Raw genomic sequence first — 20,167 nt, 5'->3', positions numbered from 1 at the left:
AAATCAATAATTTGTTATATATAATCTTTATATTATATGTAATATTATGGTAGTTGTAATGAGTATACTCTTATCTAAAAGAAATATTTATTTGTAATAATAATATTGTTAATAATAATAAAAATGACAATTTTAATGTTAATGATAAAATTAATAATGATAATATTATTAATAATAATGATAGTACTAATAATGATAATGCTTGAAATGATAATACTAATAATGTTTAATGATAGTATAAATAATTTTAATGTTAATAATAATAACTATGATATAAATTTTAGTAATAATACTAAGTAATCTAACAATAATAATACTAATGATAATAATAATAATAATAATAATAATAATAATAATAATAATAATAATAATAATAATAATAATAATAATAATAATAATAATAATAATAATAATACTAATAATAATAATAATAATAATAATAATAATAATAATAATAATAACAATAATAATAATAATAATAATAATAATAATAATAATAATAATAATAATTTTACCATTAATAATCAAATGGGCTATCTTTGGATCCATCTTATTTATTACATGTTCAAGCCCGTTTAGCAAACCCATTTAGCAACCCAATTAATCACCCTCTTGTATCATCGGCCCCAATTCGAGGGTTTCTGAAATTGGTAGCAGCAATAGCCACGAGTTACTTTTCGTTTCATCATCATCGTCGTCGTTTAATCTTCTTCCTCAATCGATAAATTAATCTGTTAATCAATTGATTCAAGTAAGTAATTAATTCTTTAATCATTCCTTTGATTTCTTCATCCATTTATATAATTTTCTGTACTTGTAAGTAGATTGTGCACGAGCAGTAATTTATGGTGTTTTTTTAAGGGTTTAGTGGTAGTCGATTGTTTACAATAGCAACAATTGTTTTCTTTGGGTTACAGGAACACTATAGCAGTAGTAAACTGATTCGGCCAGAAATAAACAGAACAGTAACAAGTGTTGGTGATGCGTGATGATGGTTTTGGTGTTAGTCAGTTACAAGTGGTATTCTCGTAATGGTAAGACAGTAATCTAAAGTTTGTACAACGAGTTTTAATGGTGTTTGGTTTTCATGGTTTAACTAATGGTGTAATTGAGTAATCGATGATGGCATTGTGGTTTGATTGAGAATTGAAAACAGAAACAAAATTAGTTGTGGCAACGGTAGCAGTCCAAATAGCGGTTTCAAACTGATCAGAACATAGGAAAGTGTAGTAGAGCAGCTGCAGTGGGTGAGCTAAAGTGGTGGTGCTGGAGTGTTCATGAAGAAGTATTGGTGAAGGGTTGGTTAACAAACAGAAAGATAACATGCTATAGCAGCGGCCAAAGTTGCCATTAATACATGGGGTTGTTATGTGATTGATCAATCATTAGAAACAGAAAGATAGAAGTAACATTACAGGTAGTCGTTTGCAATAATTGAAGGTGTTTTGCAGCAGCCGTAAACAGAAAACAAAAGTGAGTTTATGGTAGTTTAATGGGTGAAAATGGTGTTGATATTCAATGATGATGGGTTGTTTTGATGAAAGTGGGTTTGGTTGTGATAGCCATCGAACACATAAGTATGAAAGATATATGATAGGAAAATTAGATGTGATTCTCTTTGATGGTCTTTGGCGATGAGGTGATGGTTGTACGTTTCAAGGTGATTATAGTAGTTGGTGATCGAGCATGGTGGTGGTGTTTGTTCTCGGTGGTTTGAAGAAAACAAGATGGTGATAATATGGATGTTGATTTGTTTTCCCTGATTGCAGTAAATAATGGCACTAATATGTATGGTAATCGAATGAGTGAAGTTAGTAACACTGATGTCATTGATTTTTGTTGTATTGCAATGTGATATCGATGGGTAACAATATTAGACATAATATTATGTATTAGAAAGAAAACAAAGGAAAAAAAATAGAAAATTTGATATTACATTGTACTGCATTCAATTTTCAATTGACTTTGGATTGAGTTTGTAATCAACTTTAGAGACACAGACAAATTAATAAAATTTGATGTTGAAATAAATGGATTCATGTACCTGTATGTATATTTATGTATAATAAATAATTATAATTAATGATTAATAATAATAATAATACTAATATTATTAAAAATATTATTAATAATTATATTTATAATATTTATAAGATGCATAATTTATAGTAATGATATAAACTATGAAAATGGTAATGATAATAATCTTAACAATAATTAAATTCATTATTTTTACTACTAATTATAATATTATTAGTAATGATAACAATATATTAATTCGAATGTATCTAATCTCATAACTATATATAATAATATTATTAATACTGATATTAATGTTAATATTTTTTTTAATGAAAGTAATAATATTAATATAACAACTATATTTTAACTTGTATTAATTATTATTAATTATGTAATATTTATTAATCATATATTATATGACAACCTTTAATGAATATTTATTATTTATAAGCTTTATATATATATTTATATTTATTTGCAACACTTGTTCATGAATCGTCGTAATAGTCGAAGGTCAAATGGTTTCATGAACATAGTTCCAAAATTTTCGAGACTCACCATTACAGACTTTGCTTATTGTGTCGAAATCAAATAGAGATTAAGTTTTTAATTTGATCGGAAATTTCCGGGTCGTCACACTTGGCGAGGCTCAAATCGAAGATTTTGTTAACAATAAGCATGATGAACGAATCGTGGGGCAAACGGAGTTCATTACTTTAGGCCCGCACAGTTTGTTGTCTTTTCAAGGAAGGATATGGATGCCTAGAATGGGGGATTACTGACGAGTGCTACTTGATGAGGCACATAAGTCAAAGTATTCCATTCATCCGGGCGCGACGAAGATGTATCTTAATTTGAAGAAAGAGTATTGGTGGCCGGGCATGAAACGTGATGTTGTAAAGTATGTTGAACAATGTGTCACGTGTTTGCAAGTTAAATCCGAACACCAAAAGCCGTATGGTAAGTTACAACCGTTGGAAATTCCGAAATGGAAATGGGAGCACATTACCATGGATTTCATTACAAAATTACCAAAGACGGCGAGAACCCAATTTGACTCCATTTGGGTAATAGTTGATCGATTGACGAAGAGTGCCTTGTTTCTTCCCATTCGGGAAGCGATATTATTGGAGACTTTGGCTAAGTTGTTTATCAAGGAGGTGATAGCGAGACACGGGGTTCCTATATCTATTATTTCGGATCGAGATACCCGTTTCACATCTCGGTTTTGGGAAAAGTTTCATGAAGATATGGGCACACAATTGAAATTGAGCATAGCGTATCATCCTTAAACGGACAGTCAAACCAAACGTACTAATCAAACTTTTGATGATATGTTACGGGCGTGTATTATTGATTTCGCTGGTAGTTGGGATGAGCACTTGCCTTTGGTGGAATTCTCGTACAATAATAGTTATCATACTAGTATCGGGATGCCACCTTACGAGATGCTTTATGTGCTGAGATGTCGAACTCCGATTTGTTGGGGTGAAATTGGTCAAAAAGAAATCGGGAGTACCGATTTGGTCTTAGAAACGAATTGAAAAATTGTTATGATTCGGGAGCATTTGAAAAAGGCGCAAGATAGACAAAAGTCGTATGCCGACAAGCGTAGACGAATGATCGAATTTCAAGAAGGTGACATGGTGATGCTTAAGGTTTCGCCATGGAAGGGTATTATTCGGTTTCGAAAACGGGGAAAGTTAGCTCCTCGGTTTATTGGGCCATTTAAAATTTTAGCTCGTGTTGGTGAAGTAGCGTATCTTTTGGAATTACCCGAAGAGCTTGTGGGGATCCATAATACATTTCATGTTTCCCATCTCCGTAAGTGTCTTGCGGATGATTCTTCTTGGGTGCCTTTAGACGAGATTGAGCTAAACAATAAGTTAGAGTATATTGAGGAGCCGATTGCTATACTCGATGAGAAGGTCAAATGGTTGAGAAATAAAGAAGTGAGAACTTTTAAAGTTCAATGGCGTCGTAGTAAAGGTTCCGAATTTACTTGGGAGCCCGAAGAGTTTGTGTTAGTTTATCTTCCCTCTTGTCATGCGGCTTGGATCGCGAGGACGCGCTCCGATTCAAGTGGGGGAGAGTTGTAAGACCCTAATAATAATTATACAGCAGTGTAATTATGGTACATGAAGTGTGGGTGACTTTGTATATTAAAACAGAGGTCAGAGAGGGATCTGGGATGGGTGCGCTCAGCGCACACATAGGGGTGCGCGTGGTGCACTCCTCACTGTAGCCAGATTTTGCTTATTTTAATCAGATATTTTGATGGGCTTTTTGGTAATTTTACTTGTGGATGAGTTTGAGGACTGTAGTTTAGATCTTGGGGTGTCATTCACTCCATTTCCAACAACCTTATCTTATTTACTTCAATTTTAGAGAGAGAGTGAGATTCTTGTGTGAGAAAGCTCAAGCAAAGGAAGAAGGAGCGAGTCTTGAGTCTTAGCTCGAGTTATAAAGTTGTTCATCTCCTCTCTAGCTACATTTTGGTTGTAGTGGTATGTTCTAACTTTAATTTCCTTACTTAGATTTTGTGTAAGGGTTAGGGTTTGGGATAGTGATGAACATAAAACCCATATTTAATGATTTTGGGTGTTCTTGGCTAAGATGGAGTCATGAAGACTCAATGGTAACTAACGTAGGGTTTCAAAGTATGAGTCCTAATTGGTTAGTTAATCACTAGCACACCTAGTTAATTAGTAAATGGGTGTTAGATGGGTTAGTGGATGACCCGAAATGGGTGTTTTGACTTTAAATTAGTTAAAAAGCTAACGATTGACCTAGTTGGGAAATGTGGGTATGAAATACCCTAAATGTGTAATAGTTAGTGTTGACGGACTTTAATCACTAGCTTTTAAGTGATTAATGATGGTCTTGACCCTTAAGGGGCGGTTTTGGTGAAAATGGGGCATTTAATGCATCTAAGTCATTAAATGCACATGAGTGAAGTGTTGGTATTTTAGTCCAACAAGTTTGTTTGTTGATCGAGTACTTATTGCATTAGGTACTTGGCTTTGAAGCTTGCGGAAGGATAAAACCATCACCAAATCTTTAAGGTGAGTGGAATAATTATGCGTACATGTATATGGCGTGTTTATTTATGAATGTTATGGTATGAACCACGTGCTGGTAGTGCCATAACATGTGTGTGACGAGTATTATGATGTGAACCACGTGTCGATAGCATTAAGTGTGAACCACGTGCCGGTAGCACTATAAAATTTGGATGTGAACCACGTGCCGGTAGCATCAAGTGTGAACCACGTGCCGGTAGCACTATAAAATGAGGCGTGAACCACGTTCCGGTAGCGCCAAAGTGTGAACCACGAGCCAGTAGCACTATAAAAGAGTGAGACTCAAATGCGTATGGTGTGAACCACGTGCCGGTAGCACCATATCATTATGGTTAACCATATTATGTTGTTGGATATTGTTTAGCATGCGATATATATATATATATATATATATATATATATATATATATATATATATATATATATATATATATATATATATATATATATATATACATATATACATTGTTTTGAGTATATGCCAATGTGGTGTTGTGATTGTGTACGAGTTGTTAGCATTATGAGTATGACGGCATGCTATTTGAGTTATATTCTCGTATGAGGTATTTGGTGGGTACGAATGCAAATAGATGGGTTATATATGTGTATGTATATTTGTTTCACTCACTAAGCTTTGCTTACCCTCTCGTTGTTTATCTTTTTACAGGCTCCGGCGTTGACAAGGGTAAGGGCATTCGATTGGATCAGAGATCCCGCTTGTTTGTTAGGGGACGCTTTTGGATGTTATAGCTTTTGGAGTTTGACCAAGATTTGGGTAGTTTAACCCCAAACACCATGCTCATAGTGTCGTTTGGAATTTAAACTTTTATGGTCGAACTTGTATGTTTTGGACGAAACTCGTAAAATGGCCAATGTGGGCCCCGTTTTTGTAAAACTAATTTTATGATTGAATCGCATGAGTTTTTCATATTATAACATGTTGTGAAAAGCGTTTCATCTAAAAATGTCGGGAAGTGGGAGATCTTTATTTGAAAATTTGCAAAACCGGACAGAACTGATTGGGGGCCTGTGCGCGCCGAGCACCCTGAGGTGGTGCGCGTGGCGCACTCTACTGTTATAAAAAAAAATTGATTCGCGCGTTCGGTTGGTTATTGGTTTGGGTTGTTACATTTACCGTTTGAGTGAAGAGGCCATCCTTCTCAGCAGCTTCATTGCTCCAATCTTCCTGTTGTGCATCTATCGTTTCTAAGAGATTCCATGGTTCATCTGCCGTTCGTGATATGAAATTTCCTTGCGAGGCCATGTCCAGAAGAGACTTATCATCCATGGTCAAGCCATTGTAAACTGTGCAGATTATGTCTTCCTGACTTAACGAATGATTCGGACATCTTCTAAGTATCATCTTTACTCTATTCCAAGCTAGACACAATGACTCATTTTCTTTTTGGGAAAAGTTTGTGATGTCATTTCTTAAACAGGTTTGCAGGGAAGGTGGATTAAATTTGTGTAAAAACATTGTGGCAAATTCCTCCCATGAATGTATTGAATTGGGTTTAAGCTCGTCAAACCATATTAAAGCGTGTGTAGACAAAGAATATTGGAAAAGGTGAAGCTTCAAAATGTTTTCTCGATTTCTTCTTTCTTAAAAGAGTCAACCAGACTGATAAATTAGTTTAGGTAAAAATTTGGATTGTCAGTTGGAAAACCTTGAAATTTACAGATCATACTGACAAATTTGATCATATGTTAACTAGTTTCAGGGATCCATTCGGTTCTCAAGATGATTGGTCCTCCTCTTTCTTCTAAGCATGACTTTTGCGTAGAAGCGAGGGTGATTTGTTGTTCCATTTTTGAGATTTTCTGTTTTAAGGCTGAAAAAGTAACTCTCAGAAAATATTAATTAACTAAAAGGATCGATAATTTAATTTAAACAATTATTTTTGAAATTCGGTCGCTAACCTTATCGGATATTCCAATTAATAGGGTTCCTTACAGATTAATTCGTACCTAAGTGGCCAGATCGACTACGGAGAGACAGGATCCTTTTGTATCCAATAAAATTGGAGACTGTTTGGAAAATCCAACAACCAAGTCCGTGTATAATTGTCTTTCTTAGACACCACCAAATAGCACTTTTTCCTGTTTAAAACCTTTATTAATCAAAATATTTCGAGTCCCCGGCAGTGGCGCCAAAAATTTGTTACTCCTTATGATATGCCTAAATCGGGCGGTTTAATTATGCGCTGTCGTTAGGTCGCAAACATCGAAATTAGTTATCAGAAGAGAGATAATGGTTTTTCTTTTTATATTTAGCGGGGCCTAAATCCACTTTTAACTTTCTAAGGTAGAAAGTGTAAGTTAACCTAGGGTCATGTTTTTGAATGGTTTAACAAATTGAAAATCAAGTGGATAACTGTCTTTGGTTAAATTATCTAGATGAAATATAGTTGTTGGTTTTAGGCTAATAATCCAAATTACGAAAAGGTAAAAGTAATGGAGGGACATCCGAAGTATGTAGATCAGGGAAATGTTAACCAAGATATCAGTTTGGGCTAGGGAAAGGTAATTATGTTTATGTTAAAGCTATGATTAGAATAGTGTAGATCTGGTTAGATGAGCCAATTACACAAACCTACTTATCTCTAGACTCTCGGAGTTCTCGTTGAGCAGTGAGAAGTATGTCACTTGGTTGTATAATTGAAGGGTGTCTAAACCTCCGAGGTTATCCTTAGTAAAGCACTAGGTTTATTAGTGAGTTGAGTTCTAATCTTGACCTTCATTATCAGTTTAAGGAACTGAATAACAACGTCTCGTGTTGATAATGAGCTTAAAGGTCCCAATTTATAGAAAATCCTTGGCTGGAAACGGCTAGAAACGTATGGCAGGCCGATGTGGAAAGTCGGAGGCACAGGCCGGTGTGGGAGGCCGGTACCTGGCAAGACGTTTTCCTAGCCCATTTTCTGTGGCCGGTGTTGGGTGCTCTGGAAAGCCAGCACCAGGATGGCAAGCCGGCCTGGATCGTAGCTTGGTTTCCGGGGTCGTAACTTGTCTTTCACCGTTTTCGCTCTAGAATATTCGTTTTACCTCTGTTTTACTTGATTCTTTTTGCATCACCTTTGATTACTTAATCTACAAAATTAACCGACAAAGAGATTATTTTGCGATAAAGTTTGGAACTTTATTGATTTAGAGCTTAATAACGGGGGTAAAAACGTGACTTTTTAGCCGATATCAATGTTACTAGAGCCGTTCTACCATCAGCTACTTCTACATTTAAGGGTTTATTTAAAATTTTAACAGGCAACTTCAACTTTTCGCTGAAGCTTAATGACAAGAAAGGAACGATTTGCCCCACAATCAAACAGTATACGAGCTTGTAGGGAATTAACAAAAAACATACCGGTAATGACGTCATCAGTAGTAGTTGCCTCATCTACCATCATCTGAAATGTTCGGGCTTCTAGCGCTGGAGGGTTCTCTTGTTTATGTCCAGCTGTAGAAGTAGAAGATCCCCTAGTGGATGTCGATCTAGCTTCTGACCCTGCCCAGAGATGGTTTTACTAGTCGTCAGACAAATTATGGCTCTGTGACGTTCATGATGACAGTTCCAACATACATTGGTTCTGAATGAACAACTATTCGAATCGTGTCCCGTCACTCCACTTTTAAACATCTCTTAGTCCGTGGAGTATACAGCCATGTGTGTTGATTTGCAATCAAAACTAAGGGTGTTCATAATATCTGAATCCGAATCCGTAATCCGAATAATCCGAAAATCCTATCCGAAAATATCCAAAATATCGGATATTCGGATTTTCGGATTCGAATATCGGATCGATTTTTCAAAATATTTGGATATTCGGATATCCGACTATCCGAAATTGAATAAACGTATTATTAATATATATTTACATTACATTTATATTTGCTTATTATACTTTTTAATTTAATTTAATTAATTTATACAATGGGTCCTAAAGAGTATTCAAGAACCAGTAGCTTAAAACAAAAGTGAAATTTCATATCTAAATCTTCTCTGCTCCGATCATTCGATCATTAGACTTATGTTTTCACATCTCTCATCTAATCTCATCTTTTCTGTCATCTCTACCTTCTCTGCATTTCGATGTTGGAGGTGATGTTAAATTTTGAATTTTTATACTAGTTTAATTTTGGATAACGGTGATGATAATGATGATATGCAAATCAAGGTTATGTTGTTTGGAATTCTTCCATGTCAACTGTTTTAGAATGTTTAACAGGGTATTTGATGTATATATTGATGGTCAATTGCTCACAATGTGACGGTAATAACAACCATGATTATTATTATTTTGGTTGTTAATGTTGACAAATTTTATATATTTCTTTAATGCTTTAATATGTTAATGAAGAGAGTTGGAAAAGATTGTACAACTCTATTCAGTACCTTTTAAATATTCGTTTTTAGATCAGAAGCACTATATCTTGAACCTTATTTGGTACAAAGTACGTCTTATTTCTCAGGGAGGAAGAAGCATTTATTATTTCTTTTGCAAAAAAATGCGGTTAATTCGATATCCGAATCCAAAATTTCGGATATCTGAAAACCGGATATCTGAATTTTTGGATTCAGATATTGAATGGCCTAATTCACTATCTGAAATTTCGGATATCCGATTTTTCGGATATGCAGTTTTGAACACCCCTATTCAAAACACCAATTCTTCTATGTAGAACCTGACCCACTCGTACTGAATTTACCCCTTTACTTATAAATACCATCTTTCTTAAAACGATGTCCATACTGCCGACTGGACTGTTAACTTGATTAAGAACCAGATTGACTTCCTGATTTCACATCATAAGAACCACTTGCTACACTTACACCTTCCACTGCTTTAACATCTCTTTCGGTGGCTTTGGCTATTTCATGCGCTTGTGAAAAACTCTGAGAAAATCTTGCCACTGTTCGGTACTCTGTTTTGATAAGCTTTATGAAATTTTGAACCTTATCTTTTTCAGTTGGGACCCATTGCTGAATGAATCTAAGCTTAGTTGTGAAATCTCTAAATACCCCATCAATCGTCATATCATCAGTCATACACATGTTCAAGAACTCAGTTTTCAATCTTTCCATTTCATATTCTAAGCAATACTGTTCATACACCTTTGGATAAAATTGTTCCTAAGTTATTTGACTGATCTGTTCCTTAGGTAAATAAGCAATAATGGAATCTCATCATTCCATAGCTTGTCTGTTCAACATCCTACTAGCGTATTAAAGTCTTAACTCAGGCTCACACTGACAAACATCTAATGCATGATCCACCTCTCATAGCCAGTTAAGGGTCGTATTTGTATCTGAATGATCGTGATACTCAGGAGGTCGACAATCCAAAAACTGTTTGTAAGTGCATTTCTTTCGAGTTTCGAACGCAGGGGTTTGATACATGGGCATTTGAAAAGGATACACCATTTGATTAGGAAATGGATACTGGTTGGTTGGAAATTGTTGCTGAGATGAACTCCCAAATTGCTGATAAGGAAATGGAGGAATTGCCGCATTCAATGCGGTGGTATTAGGGTTCAGTTGTGTCTGTTGTTGTTCAAGCTCTTTAATTCGATCAAGAGCTTCTTTCAGTTGACTTTGTAATTCAATGACTTCAATGGAAATCTGCTCCTCTTCTAATACATGCACATCCTCGTCGGGGGCTCGAAAAATTCTAGGGGCATTCGGGCCAGTAGCATCCTCTTGGTTATCAGATGTTTCTGCACTACCACAGTGACTCGTACTAAAGTTTAGTATATATACTACTACTACTGCTTAAAAAATAATATGGTTTAACCCTATCATTCACTTAAACCAATCCTCAGTGTGTTATGCTCGTCGTGACTATCATATAGTTTGGGAACATGACATATGATCACCATGTGCATGTTGTCTAACCTATGCTCATACCAACTTGTGACACCCTAAATTGTTTTTTTAAATACTCAATGGAAGAAAAGAATACTAATAGTAGATTAAAACAGTACCATAATAAGTTATTAGAAACTAGGTGTGACTTATATACATTTAACAAATAATCATTGTCTTCCCACAACATGAAAAGCTAAGTACCTGTAAAGGGGATGACGGAAAGGAGTTAGCATAAAGCTAAGTGAATGAGCTAACTACAAACAATAGCATAATATAAATAGCTATACTAACATGTCATAAAACAAATCACGCAAAACTACTAGTGTCGTCAAAGAGACTCTGGCGGCTTGGCCCAGCCTGCAACCATCGGTTGATCGGACTGAGATCTAGCCGGAAGTTCCTCCTACATACTGAATAGTATAAGTCATCCACACGCAGGAGATGCGTCATTACGAATTTTACAAAACCGACTGCCATCGATGAACCCAACCCCACATGGTTGATCTCCCTACCCTAGACTACGTCACATGGTATCGACACACATTAAGGTTCATCATAGAATATCACACAATATCTGCCTGAAACAGACAATAATCATCAAAAAACTACCGTAGTATAATGCTCCTAACTAGCATGGCATATACAGTTTAACTAATTACCATATACTACATGACTATAGTTAAACCCACTCACCAAAACAGTCTTTACAAGCAAGTTAAACTCTGATCCTACGGAGCCGTCTCCTTGTTTTGTCCTCCTGAACATAACATTATATAATTAACATTCTACAATGGAAAACATTTCAAATATAATGTTTTCGGTTATTAAAAATGTAACCTATACAAGGTTTTCGAGCTGTCTGGGTTCTCAGACAAAACTAGGTTTTCGAGTAGGACAAAGTTCACTGGCATTAGCTTCTCGAGCAGCCCAAAGTTTTCGGTCACTTGATATTTTCGAGCACCTAAGGTTTTCAACCACCTAAGGTTTTCAAGCACCTAAAGTTACCTAGGGATTGCGAGCACTGTTCTCGGGCATCTATGTATTCGAGCAATTTGTTCATCAACTCGCTGATTTGGGTAATTTTTGCCCAAAATCTCAGTTCTAAAGTGTTTTATCCAATTGCAAAGCTATAAGAAAACTACTAAACACATATATACTCAATTCCTAACATCTATTGATGTTAATAAACACCCAATAATCAAGATATAAGAAAAAATAATCAAACCCATTTAGAACCTATGAACCCTAATTTCTTAATACAAAAACAAGCATAAAAATGATCAAATCTTACCTGATGAGTAGCTCTTGATGCAACGATCCCGAATTTGATAGTTATTAGGCTTGATTCCTTCTAATTTAGAAGTTATGGTCAAGTTTTTCTTGTTAAAGGGGATGGGTGTTTCAAGAGAGAGATAAGAAAGTGATAAGTGAGTGTGTGTATGTTCATGGAATGAGTTAGAAACCTCTGGACACTTAAGATATTTATTTTTATAAAATGGGTTAAAATCTCATTCCTTACAACACACGGGTATTTAACTGAAATTTAAATTTTATCATACCTAAAATTAAACTTAACGGGGCTAAAATAGGTCAACTAAATATGTTTTGTGACCCTGGTCACAAAGCGAATCTGACTAACTGACTTAATTAACAAAACTATAAACTTGAAATTTTGCTTAAGTTAAATAGTAATTATAGACGAGATCAAAATAGTAAACTTATTTCTAGGCCCTAAGTGAGGATGTTACATCACGACTCTAAGTCTTTTACGGTTCAAGATTGACATACAAGATTCTAGGGCTTTTATTAGTGCAAACTATGGATCCTCTCCGATAAACTACTAGTGGAGCTAATTGTACCAGTTGTTGATGTATTAATGCACTACAATTAACTACGCATGCAAATGTGAACCAAAACTCAGAATAGTCGGACGATATAATTAAGTCAGAAAGCATAAACATCAGAGAGCATTGAGAAAGCAAGTTTTTTAATCTTCGGTTCGTAAAAGGCCACTGATTGTTGTCATTCAGCCGCGGACTAATGTGTTGAATAAGCAGAGCCGCCAGCTAACCATAGACAAATGACGGTATACGTTTGCTCTTTCTAGATTTGACAGAACCCTAAGTATTCTTTACTCCGCTGCTAACTAGCAATAGACAGCCATCGGCTAGGAGTGTTTAATATACATAATTGCCCGAAAAGCCATAGAAAACAATCGAATAAATTCTGGAGTTTTCAGGTTTAAGGCCGCCGGTTGTTGCCACAAACCCACCGACCTAACTTGTGTAAAGTTAATTCGAAGTCTGTTTTTATCCCCTTGTTACCCAAACTAACACCCTAAAGGTGTTTAGTAAATCATGGTAATCAGAATGAAAATAAAACATAAAGTAAACATAGCATTCAATAAGAGGAATACGAAATGTAAATGCGATTATACCTTTAAACGATGATGAACAGAAGATGAAAATGAACAAAATAACTTTCGTAGCTTCATATAATTCTTGTACAAATGCTTGGAAGCCAAAATTGAACTTAAATATGAAATTATAATACTTCAAATATAAATTTAAATGCAAATTGAAGTGGAAATGTAAACAGAAACGAAAGTAAACCTAACCTTGAAAGAAAAATAGTAAAAATTGCATATATGTTTGAGAACCAAAGTTGCCTTTATATAGGAAAATTACCATCGCTGACTAGGAATTCTGTGCCGCGGGTTGAAGGCATTAGTCATCACTTTTTCTAGTGGCCATTGTCATCTCGTCGGCATCACTTGATTTGGAAATGATTAACTGGTTTAATGTTGAACGCTCCACCGGCTGCATTGACTTTTGGCCCGGTTGAGAACAAAAAATCTGGGATCTTCATTAAGGCTTTAAAACTCCAAATACTTTCCATATATTAGGCCGACAGCCGATGTCTCTGGCCGACGGTCAAAGCATAATTAGGCAGGAACTTTACTTCATGTTGACTGAGATTTGTATTGTTGTTGATCTTAGTTGGGCTGGTGGCTGTTGTGTTTAAGTAGGCATCCTGAGTTTCAATTCTCCGAATTTCTCTACTCTCTTGATAACTTCTGAATTTTAGCTTTTTATCTTTAAGATGTACATGTTTAGATCATTTTCCCCGGTAAGCAAAGGAAATGGTCAATTTCGTGGATAAAAATGAATGATATCATCATAGAAAGGGTAGAAAAATATGTGTACTTTTGGTGATATCAGATCCTCCATACTTGAACTTTGCTTTCCCTCAAATAAACTCAATTTAGCTTATAATGATTTAGCATTTTTGAGATACAGAGCTCAATATTTTTTGAAAACGGGGAGAAAAAGTCCTAAGAGGTCAAGTCAAGTTCGAAAGAACTTCTAGCCTAAAGCGCAAGGATGAGCTATCAACTCGTTCTAAGACCTTATGAGCTCGATGATAAGTTTACTTTGAACAATAAATTCTCGCGAATTTAAAAGAGATTTCATATAAGACTTTCTAGACCAACCACCCAGACCGAGACCTTAGGTGGCTAAATGATAAAGGACCCCTCGATCATACTTTTTTAAATCTCAAAGGCTACAAAACTACTTAGTGATCTTTCTATGAGACCCATATAGATGAATTTCTACCAACTTATCCTCAACAGTTGGTCATAGTAAGCAATGTGATAAGGCACCCTCCGGGTATACTTGTGGAGTTCTTAAAGGCCTACAGTTGAAACAACCGGTTCAAAATTCATTAAAAAAAATTCTTTCGAATGCCCTTAGATTTGTTGTTAGCATGTTTTAGGTTATTGTACAACTTGATAACAACTAGTTAAAATGTAACTGATAACTACTATGTATATTGATTTAATGCATTTTAAGGACAGTTCTCAGGGCTTTCACTAACAATATTTAAAAAAGATTTATGACTTTTAAAGATACATATGATATCAAAGAGAAAAAATCATACAAATTATGAAGGTTGAGGAGGAAGAGGAGAATGAGAAACGGAAGAAAAAGAAGTTATTTGATGCTAGCTACATGCGCGTAATATGCAGGTTATCACTCACCAAATTTTTTGTGCGGTGGTTTGGACGGGGGTTGGTGGTGGATCTTGGGTCCATCGGAGTTATTTGTTTCCTCATTTTTTTTTCCCCTATTATCTTGCTTGTTTTTATTGAATTATTGTGTTTTCTCTAGTGCTTTTACCGGTTGTCCTCTTCTTCTTTGCTTCCCTTCATAGGGTCATCATCTTCTCAACCTCCACCGAGGCATTTCTTTTCCGATAGTTAATGTTTCATTGATCTTCTGTCGTGTTTCCGGTCCATGAGCATTGTTCTTCTTCCCTTGCCATGGGTCCCATTTTCGGTTTGATGATGGTGAGTAATGTTGTTGTTGATCTCAAGGGATTTTTATACTTTCCAACGGATGTTTCTAATATCGTCCACCTTCTGGTGGATATGTCTGTTGGATTAGGGCTTGTTCGTTTTGTGGTTTATATAATTTTTTGGAGTTCATCTCGGTAATTTGTAGCCGGTCTTGGGGGTGGAATTCTCGGATTTCGCGGTGGGGGTGACGTCATTTGAGGATGTGGGTGTGCGGTTCCCGGTTAGTTATTAATTTTGGGTTTTACTCTCTCTAGCAAATTTAGGTAGTTGGTTAGTGTTTGGTTGTCACTTATGGGAGACGTTGCGTCGTTTGAAGTCTCACTTGATGGTTTACTTTGTTTAAGGGAGATGGTTGTTTAGTTTCATTGTATTCCGCCTTCAAATTCTATTGCGGCGACCACTTTTGTCGTTTCCTTTGGCTGTGTTGCAAGATTTTCTCGGATTTTGGTAGCCCTAATAGTTGTTTGTTTGTACCAAATTGTTTGTGGCTATAGTTGGTATGGTATATTTCTATTTGCTTGTTCAATGTTGTTAGGAACACTTTGAGAAAAAACTTAGGGTGCATTTGTTGATTTGTTAATTATATGGTTCAGCCCTAAATGTTGAACCATTTAGCATTTAGCGCGTTTGTTTCTGACCTCTGAATGATATATGGTGCTCAATAGTACAACATTCAGTGTTGAACCATTCAGAGTTGAAACTATCTCTTAACCATTAAGCATCTAAATTTTGTGTAATATGCTCTTTAAATTACATCAAGAACATTTATTAAGCAAATATATTGTATTTTTTGTTCATGTCAAAGGTTATTATGGTAATTTTACATCATTTACATTATTCGTTCAAAATGATTATCAAACAGATTATTTTTATTCGAAATCAACTTCATTCAGAACTTTTGAATCATTCAGATTATGAATCATTCGCCAAATCATTCAGCTTTATCAAACGCACCTTTAAATTTAGATCAAGAGGTTTATTTAGGCGGATTAGCTAGGATCAGTATCAGTTATATTTCAACCGATCGTTTAAATGGTTATCAATTTAATTTACGTATTTTCGCTAAAAGAACTACATATAGTAGCATGGGGTAATTAATTAAGCAAGTATGTTAGTCATATTCTGGATATAAATCAGAACGTTTGGTTTGACTAGCCATACGCAGTGGTATATTGACCTTTTATATTATTATTATTAAATAAATTAAATACAACTCAATAATACTCCGTAGCTAGTTTAACCAAACCAACCGACCAACATTGATAGGTTTGGCATTTTAGGATGATTGTCTATATATTAACTCACAGGTTGTCTATATATTAACTCACAGGAACAAACTTATTAATATTTTAATAGTTTATTTTTTAAACCAAATTTTAGATTTCTCGTTAATCCGTAAAATATTTCGCGCAATTAAATGATTACCTTTTAAATTAAAAAATGAAGTGTTTTGTATCATACTTTTATGTAGGGGAGGTACCGAGGTGAACAAAATGATCAACCGTTCAGGGTTCAGAATTTTCAGAGGTTCAGTTTTTTTATTATACATACATAATCGAAGATTTGAGGAGAGGGAACTAGGAAATGCTAACTGAAGCAGCGAGCCAACGCACAGTAGACACGAAAAAACAACAATCAAAAGTCCAGAAAAAAAAAATCAAAATTCACTAACATGCTAGCAAGGCCGAAAGTCCTTTTTTAAATAGTTTTATAGTATTCGTTATGACCTAATGGTCTTTTTTCACTCCGTTCTAGATACTTAAATTCTCGGTACCGACCCTCCTATTATGCATATGTATATGCATGTTAACGACACCTCTAAAAACTATGTATACAAAATTTTCTATTTTTGTATATACTCCATTCTATATTTTTTAATATAGGGCTTTGATGTATGATAAACTAGAATAAAGAAAGATTTCAGAAATATTCACTATTTTTATGTAATAAAAAAATTTGTTTTAAAAACGACTTGCAACGACTGGCGATCAAATTACAAACGATTCATAACCGTGTGGTACAATCATTGAGAATGATGAGTTTATGACCTCCATACTTTGTGGCGAATCCACATTGTAACGCATTTGCACTATTTATTTGATATCTTTAAAGAATTCATATTGTAACGAGAATGATGTGTTGACCTCCATACTTTGAAAAAAATTACGTGTATTTCCAAGGATTTTCCCCATATTTCATGATGTGTCCCTATACTTTTTTTAGTGGGCTTCACCGTAATTTGTAAAAGTTACATGGAGATCCCCGACAGTAACGAGCGTTAAATAAATTCGTTAATTTAGTCACGTGCAAAGCACATGAAGGGTAAAATTTTCATTCTACCCTCCATTCCGTTTTCTCTTTTTTGTTTCATTTTATCTTCATCTTCATCCGTTTCTTTCATTTCTTTACCCCAAATTAATTCATTTTTCATTTCTTTCTTTTTTTACTGTACCTTAGTAATAACCACACATTAATTATTCATAATCAACTTACACACTAACTTAATTTACCATTGACCATGCATAATAAGTTTTGTTAAATTTAGTTTAAGGACTAAGGTTAGATAAATCCTATTTAAAAAATACAAATCATACATATTGAAAACTTCAAATAAGAAATCACAAGTATAAATCAAATACTCATCACATGTACCCATTAAAAGATACTATTTTTGACAAAAAAAAAAAAATTAAAAAAAAAAAGAAAATAAAAAATAATTATAGCCTAGGCATTTCATCAAGGGTGAAAAAGACCCTTTAAAAGAATAAATAAAAACCGACTCGGGATTGCCTCGCACCTAGAAAGCAAAACGAAACAAACCTGACACAATAATTACTAATAATACTGTCTAAAAGCGAGTTGATCTAGGAAAGGACTATCGAACCAACAAACTAAAAAACACTAACAAGCACAGAAACAACAAACAATAACAAAAGCAAAACTAAGTCAAAGACCCAGAATACCCCTGCGTCAAGGACGCCTTCGTTCCCCTCTTATTCGATTTGATGAACTTACCCCTCACTTGCTTATACAAAACCGTGTGACCCACTTGCTTGCAGAACGATGCTTGATGCACCTAAAGATCTTCCTCATTAATGTGAAGATCAAAACTTAAGCTCAAACACTTTCAACATCGACACTCAAGATCTGGGTTTGTTCTGTTAGGATAGTCACGCGATTGCAGGAGTCTTTTTAAATCCGAACATCATAAACATCACCGGAATGTATTTGCTGATCTAGATGGTTATATATGTGATCACCAGAATATGTATGCAGACCTGAATCATTAAAACTGATTACTTTTTTAACGCCAAGTGCTAATTGAAGGAAGTTATAGATGAAGAAATGATGTGCTCATTTATGTTAGTAAGGTATTAATCAAGAGGGAAGTAGATTTCAGTACAGAAGGGGGAAAGAAGAAGTAATTTTTTTAAAAAAAATTTACAAAAGTTAAGTTCAGTGAAAAATATGAACATTTAAAAAAAAACATTTTGTGATGAATGTTATTACATTGACCAAAAAATGCTCGGAGAATAACATTCATCACCATTTATCGTGATGAATGTTATTCTTCGAGTATTTTCCGGTCAAAATAATACTAACATTCATCGTTAAGTGCCTTTTATAAATGTTTATATTTTCACTTGATCTTAGCATTCATAAATAACTCCTTTTTAAAAAAATGGGAAAAAATGAATTCCCTTTTTCCCTCGTAAAATTCACTTTCCTCCTCATTAGGCCACCATTAACTCTGCGCATGACGTCACAGGCAGGGCGTGCACTTTTTGCCAAAAAGTGTAAATAGACTGTGAATAGACAGGGTCATAATCCGACAACCATTAACCCAAAATGTCAAGGTTTTGTGTCAAAATTCAATAGGGTCCACGTCTTTTATATTTTAACATTTTATTATTTAAATTTAATACATTATTTAATAAATATAAATTTAATATTCATAAAATAAAAAAATTTACATTTGGAAAAAAAATTTAAAAAAACAAAAACATAAAAAAAAAGACTACTCGTCGTCGGACGATTCTTCGTTTTGTTGCGGTGGTGGTGGATCGAGCAAGTACTTGTATTTGTCGAGGAACACTTTTTGAAGCCCTTCGATCATATTTTTGCGGGTTTGGTGGTTGATTCCCGATGAGTATGGATGTGAAGATTGAAGAAAAGAGAGAAGATGAGTATGGATGTGAAGATGAAGATATGGATGGAAGGATATAAATATATAAATTTTCGGAATAAAAAAAAAAAAAATAAACTGTCATGTAGTCGTTGTGACGGGAACCAGCGAATCAGAAAACGCCACGTGGGTTTGATGTTTTATTTCGTTTCGCTGCCGACTGACGCCCCGGAGGTGTTGGTAGTGACGCCGTGTTGCAGGCGTCAGAGGGCGTCAGCGAGCCTGACGGGATAACTCTGACGCCACTTTAATGGTGGTCTTAGCGCAAGTTAGTAATTTACTATTTACTATTTTGTAGTTTACCAAAAACAAAATCAAAGACTAAAGAAGATTTTTAGAATCCAAGAAAATAATACTCCCTCCGTCCCATATTATTTCATGACCCATCCTATTCCATCTGAACGAATACATTTCATTTGGTTACATCGCGAGGTACTTGACCTCTATATGATACATTTTACAAACATTGCATTCGTTTTAAAAAAAAACAAACTTTCATTACATCGAAAGTTGACGGCATACATACCATATCATAATATATCCAACTATAATTGACTTAATAATAATCTTGATGAACTCAACGACTCGAATGCAACGTCTTTTGAAATATGTCATGAATGACTCCAAGTAATATCTCTAAAATGAGCAAATGC

At 34.7% G+C, this 20,167-nt stretch overlaps 1 long non-coding RNA gene across 1 annotated transcript; it reads right to left on the bottom strand.

Annotated features, from left to right (window-relative positions):
• Nucleotides 1-10,841: 10,841 nt before the first annotated feature.
• On the bottom strand, nt 10,842-12,408 carry LOC139872233 (uncharacterized). Its single transcript, XR_011766959.1, has 3 exons — nt 12,260-12,408; nt 11,662-11,725; nt 10,842-11,546 (listed from the first exon to the last, which is right to left on the bottom strand). It is a non-coding gene; the product is annotated as an uncharacterized lncRNA (long non-coding RNA).
• Between the last annotated feature and the right edge of the window lie 7,759 nt (nt 12,409-20,167).

Source organism: Rutidosis leptorrhynchoides, chromosome 1, assembly GCF_046630445.1.
Source record: "Rutidosis leptorrhynchoides isolate AG116_Rl617_1_P2 chromosome 1, CSIRO_AGI_Rlap_v1, whole genome shotgun sequence".
Taxonomy (NCBI): Eukaryota; Viridiplantae; Streptophyta; class Magnoliopsida; order Asterales; family Asteraceae; genus Rutidosis; species Rutidosis leptorrhynchoides.
This window is presented reverse-complemented; position numbering and strand designations above follow the sequence as displayed.